The sequence below is a fragment of the Conger conger genome, chromosome 6 (assembly GCF_963514075.1).
Source record: "Conger conger chromosome 6, fConCon1.1, whole genome shotgun sequence".
NCBI lineage: Eukaryota > Metazoa > Chordata > Actinopteri > Anguilliformes > Congridae > Conger > Conger conger.
Genome location: NC_083765.1, coordinates 38,386,144 through 38,392,708, shown reverse-complemented (window position 1 = coordinate 38,392,708; position 6,565 = coordinate 38,386,144).

The following is a 6,565-nucleotide window of genomic DNA, read 5'->3' as shown; positions in this document are numbered from 1 at the left end:
CTCATTAAAGTCAACACAAAGTGGGAGACTAGATAAATAAATTACATAACACTCAACATAAGAACACATGATGTAATTATTTGGTCAGAGTAGACAGATGTTCTCCTGTTAGCACTGGGCCCCTCACAGACCCTCCTGACTTGGATCCCACAAAAGACCTAACCCCCCAACCCTTAACCCAACTGCATCACCCTACCGAACCCCCCAGCCCACAAACATCCTGACACACAAACCGCTCTTACCCACCTGCACCAACCCACGGATAACCTGAACAGACTCGCTCATACCACCCACACGTGTCCCACAGGTAATGTAGATACTTATAATCATAATGACCCTATTTGTACACAGTAAAATGTTCAGTGTTAAATCAACTCGAGGGGACATATGGCTGAACTAACACTGGACATTTTACTGCGTAATAATAATCATACTAATATAAAAAATAAAATGCATCAAATGATGTAGACAACCAAAAGGACAAAAAACTATAAATTGAAAAGATAGAAGAACATGCAGAAAATGTAAAACATGTATTGGATTCAGACAATAATATTAATATTGACCAGACAGACAATGACACGCATATAATAAGTAATGGAAAATCTACAGTTTATTGCTATGATAGAAGAGAAGAATATGGCCAGTTAACTTAATATTGATGACTAGGGCTAGGTGTACTCGACAGTGCTTCACCTGTATCAATATGGTTTTGTAAATGGCTCCAAGTATTGTTCTGTTCTGTGGAGTTGCTAGTGTTTTTCATTACATTTGGATGAAGTCCAGCAGGAAGTGCAACCAGTGATTTATGGATTGATTATATTATATTTACAGTTTTTTACTAAGTTTTACCTAGAATCAGGAAGGTAAGAGCTTTATGGGGTGGGAGATTTTTTAAATGATTATTATTTTATTTATTTTCACAGCCAAAGCAAGTTAAACAAAAGACAGAGACATACAGAACAAAGAAAAAAGTGTGCAGGAGAAAAAAACCAAAAGGGGCTTGTATGAAGACCTCCCCCTAAACATAAAAATGCAAACAGCAGAAACATAACAAGGACAAGGAGTCAGGAAAGACAGAAAGACTACATACGGGGTTACAATGAGATATATTCACTCACCGAGCACTTTATTATGTATTTATTAGACTTTTTTATCCAATTTATTTAATTTAAGTCTTCTGCTGCTGTAACCTATCCACTTTGAGGATATATGCGTTGTGTGTTCAGAGATGCTCTCCTGTTGTAATGTGTGGTTATTTGTGTTACTGTCACCTTCCTGTCATCTTTGACCAGTCTGGCCATTCTCCTGTGACCCGCAGAACTGCTTCGAATTGGATGTTTTTTGTTTTTCGCACCATTCTCTGCAAACTCTAGAGACTGTTGTGTATGAAAATCCCAGGCATAAGAACCAACAAAGAACTGAATTGATTCATGAACACTGACACATCAAGTGGTGGTGATTCCTTTGCCTTGGAGCATGCATTAGAACATATTCTTCAATGCTGAATTGCATTTGCATTGCAGTAAATGTTTATATGTTGTCCTTTATTTGATCTTATTTTATTGTTCTTTAAATTAAGTTTTGATGAGGGCTACAACAGATGCATAAACGGAACTATTTATGGGTTAAGCTGTGAGCAAAAAAATACACTTGCATATATCTACAGTCAGGTCCATAAATATTGGGACATCGACACAATTCTCCTCTTTTTGGCTCTATTCACCACCACAATGGATTTGAAATGAAACGAACAAGATATGCTTTAACTGCAGACTTTCAGCTTTAATTTGTGGGTATTTACATCCAAATCAGATGATCGGTGTAGGAATTACAACAGTTTGTATATGTGCCTCCCACTTTTTAAGGGACCAAAAGTAATGGGAAAATTGGCTGCTCAGCATGGTCAGGTGTGTGTTTTTCCCTCATTATCTCATTTACAAGGAGCAGATAAAAGGTCTAGAGTTCATTTCAAGTGTGCTATTTGCATTTGGAATCTGTTGCTGTCAACTCTCAATATGAGATCCAAAGAGCTGTCACTATCAGTGAAGCAAGCCATCATTAGGCTGAAAAATCAAAACAAACCCATCAGAGAGATAGCAAAAACATTAGGTGTGGCCAAATCAACTGTTTGGAACATTCCTAAAAAGAAAGAACGCACCGGTGAGCTCAGCAACACCAAAAGACCCGGAAGACCACGGAAAACAACTGTGGTGGATGACAGAAGAATTATTTCCCTGGTAAAGAAAACCCCCTTCACAACAGTTGACCAGATCAAGAACACTCTCCAGGAGGTAGGTGTATGTGTGTCAAAGTCAACAATCAAGAGAAGACTTCACCAGAGTGAATACAGAGGGTTCACCACAAGATGTAAACCATTGGTGAGCCTCAAAAACAGGAAGACCAGATTAGAGTTTGCCAAACAACATCTAAAAAAGCCTTTACAGTTCTGGAACAACATCCTATGGACAGATGAGACAAAGATCAACTTGTACCAGAATGATGGGAAGAGAAGAGTATGGAGAAGGAAAGGAACTGCTCATGATCCAAAACATACCACCTCATCAGTGAAGCATGGTGGTGGTAGTGTCATGGCGTGGCCATGTATGGCTGCCAATGGAACTGGTTCCCTTGTATTTATTGATGATGCGACTGCTGACAAAAGCAGCAGGATGAATTCTGAAGTGTTTCGGGTAATATTATCTGCTCATATTCTGCCAAATGCTTCAGAACTCATTGGACGGCGCTTCACAATGCAGATGGACAATGACCCGAAGCATACTGCGAAAGCAACCAAAGAGTTTTTTAAGGCAAAGATGTGGAATGTTATGCAATGGCCAAGTCAATCACCTGACCTGAATCCGATTGAACATGCATTTCACTTGCTGAAGACAAAACTGAAGGGAAAATGCTCCAAGAACAAGCAGGAACTGAAGACAGTTGCAGTAGAGGCCTGGCAGAGCATCACCAGGGATGAAACCCAGTGTCTGGTGATGTCTATGCATTCCAGACTTCAGGCTGTAATTGACTGCAAAGGATTTGCAACCAAGTATTAAAAAGTGAAAGTTTGATTTATGATTGTTAGTTTGTCCCATTACTTTTGGTCCCTTAAAAAGTGGGAGGCACATATACAAACTGTTGTAATTCCTACACCGTTCACCTGATTTGGATGTAAATACCCTCAAATTAAAGCTGAAAGTATGCAGTTAAAGCACATCTTGTTTGTTCGATGTCCCAATATTTATGGACCTGACTGTATATATCTGTTGAAATGAAGAACAAATATTGAATGAATCTAGAACAATATTTTGACATTATGAATGTGGACTGCAAATTATGAAATTATATTACATTCTTGAGGGAATTCAAGAATGTTGTGAATAGTTAGAAATAGAATAGAAAGAATAAAATTGAGTTCAAGAAGTATGTTTTAAGAGTTAAGTACAACCCTGAGAACTGGGAAAAACTCCTACAACAGCTGGATACAGATCACAGGGTAAATCCTGGACACATTCATCTTGGTTTCAATTTATTGCCAGTCTTTCTGAAAGCAAAAGCAGATTCCATCTGATGCTAATTTCCGAAAAGCTGTGTCCGTATATTCTTCATTCAAAATGTGTTTCTCATATCATCACAGACACACACACAAGGTTCAATAAAGCCTGGCGTTTGATTCCTCTTTCATGTATTTTTATGCAATAACACTTTTATTTGAAATGTTGACAGGAACATGGAGAGGAATGCTCGAGCTTCTTCCACAGGTCCACCATGATATGCATTTAATCTTTCAGAAAAATCCACCTGAGCAGAGCTAAGTTAACAATAGTAATTTTGCACTGTTCAAATCTTATTCAGTGGCAGCTGCTATGCTGCAGACATGGACGTAAGAGACGTTTTACAGGGTGATTACCTCAACTTTTTTCCATTTTGTGTGACAGATTTTTTCTATCACATTTTCACTGTGTGTGTTAATCGTGGAGTTTCAGAATGTCTGCTGATCGCTGCAGGAGATTACAATTTTGAGTCCAGAATAAGGCAAGATGGCTCCACTCAACCAACTCCTTGCCACGGAAAGTTATTGAATTTGTTAAAGCAGTAATTCTGGTGTGGACAGATTTGTCTTCGTTCAGTAAAAGGAATTGGTATGGGAATGCTTTGTCTTAAATTATTTTTCTTAAATCTAGAATATTTTTAACAGTGTAGGAGAAAATGCATCTCTGAAACTCAAGGTTAAAGGTTTCGCTATGAAGGGAATCAATATACGCAGCCAAACAAACAAAGACAGACAGAAACTCAAATCTCCCATCATGCCACTGCCTCGACTTCCGCCCTCTCTCTCAGTGAGATCCCGGAATCTCTATGGCAATGGCATTGCTCCCCTGGCCCAATCAGGAGCTGAATAGGAGTAAGCGGCTTTCACATATGTAGCAGCTGTGGCTTCACAGGCACACCAAACAGGGGAACAAGGGCTTAAATCATTCCTTATCTGACTGAGAGACAAATCCCTCACAGCACGGTCGGGTTTGCCTCTCCCGCTCTGCAGCTCTCCTTCCCCCTGTGTTCCAGGGCACGACCGCTTCCAAACACAGAACACACAGGACGGAACCGATGTGAAGTCACCACAACAACAGGCCGCACAGTATTACACTACATTCCATTACACTGATGGCATTTGGCAGACGCTGTTATCCAGAGTGACATACAGTTGATTAGACTAAGCAGGTGACAATCCTCCCCTGTATGTCACGTTTCAGGTCTGTCTCACCATGTTTTATGTTGATTTATGTTTATTCATGTTGTCTTAGTCACGTAGTGTTTTATCATGTATTATGTTGTCTAGGTTCGTCATGTTGTTTAGTTATGTTTCGTTACGATTTATTTTCTTGTCATGTTTAGTTATGTTATCGTACGATTTTATTACCTGGTTATGTTGAGTGATTATCGTCTTAGTTTCGCGTTGTGTTATGTTTCGATGCATGTTTATTGTTTAGTTAACTGGTCGTTGTTATGCATACACTTTTACATGTTTTTCCGCAAACCTTGCGTTCCGCCTTCTCTCTCTCTCTCTCTCTCTCGTTCTGTCCTTCATTCCCCTTATGTTCTATTTGTCTATTTACTAAAACTACTAACGCTAGATCAGGATTGGGTAGAAACTAACAAGACTAATCATGTGTTCATGTTACCTTACGTTTCTCGTGCATGTCATTTACTAATTTACTAATGCTAGGGCAGGATAGGTTTATTACTAACGATTACTAATCTCCTTGTTAAACTTGTCATCCATCGCACCTGTTTTCCATTTCCTTGCTACGCTCTTACTAATTGTCTACACCTGTCTACACCTGCATTTATAGCCCAGTCGCGCAACTGTTCACTGCGAAATTGTCTGCCTCTGTCTTTTCACGCAACTCTTGAGCATTACTTACTGTCTTGATTACACGTTACGATCCACGCCTGTTACTGACCATCGACCATTGATTTCTGTTTTGTGACCTTCGTTTTGTTTTTCGACTACGTCCCCGCCTACCGTTTATGTACTTTTGCCCCGCTGATTGTTTCATGGTTTCGACTCCCGCTTCGCCCACGACTACGCCTCTGCCTGCCGTCCGCCTGTTCATCTGCCCCGCTGACTGCTCTCCTGCTACCGGACCTCCCTGCACGCCTACCGACTACGAGATTGCCTCTTCCCTCGGCACCGTGCTTTTTGTTCGTTTTGTATTTGTTTGGCTGGATCTTCGTGTATGGACTTTGTTTGTATTGACTACGCTCCTGGGACTCGTCCCGAATAAAGCCCTAACGGGACTTTATCTTACTATTGTTTCTGAGTCGTGCATTTTGGGTCCAACCCCCACGCACCCGTCTCAGAACAATTTCGCCACCATGGACCCTGCTGACTCAACTGCCATGTTCCACGCCCTCCAGGAACAAGGAGCCATCGTCCGGCAGCATTCACAAGGAATCTCCGAGCTTCACCTAGAGATTCGTGAACTGTGTGCAGAGATCAGGAGGCTCGCCGTTGCGGTCCTGCCACAACCACGGGAGGAACCCACCCACCCACCCACTTCCCCGGCGGTCAACCCCTCGGGAGCCTGGCAATTCCGGGAGCCCCAACAACCCCCCCCGGAGAGGTTCGGTGGAGAACCTGAGAGGTGCAAGGCGTTCCTACTCCAGTGCGAGTTTGTATTCAGACAACAGCCCCAGACCTACAACAGCGACGACCGTCGGATTGGCTATGTGATGGGACTACTCAAGGGGAGGGCGTTGGATTGGGCTACGGCGGTGTGGTCCGGGGGTTCTTTCCCTCCCCGTTACCCAGCCTTCGCCGACGAGATTCGTAAGGTGTTCCAACACGCATCCAGTGACCAGGAGCCATCCCAGAGACTGATTGCTCTGCGCCAGGGACGGAAGACCGCGGCAGACCACTCCATCGACTTCCGCACCCTCGCAGCAGCTACTAGTTGGAACGATGCAGCCTTGGCGAATCTCTTCCTGGCCAGCCTGAGCGAGACGCTCCAGGACGAGTTGGCGCGACTGGACCCCATCACCCAGCTCGACCAACTTGTGC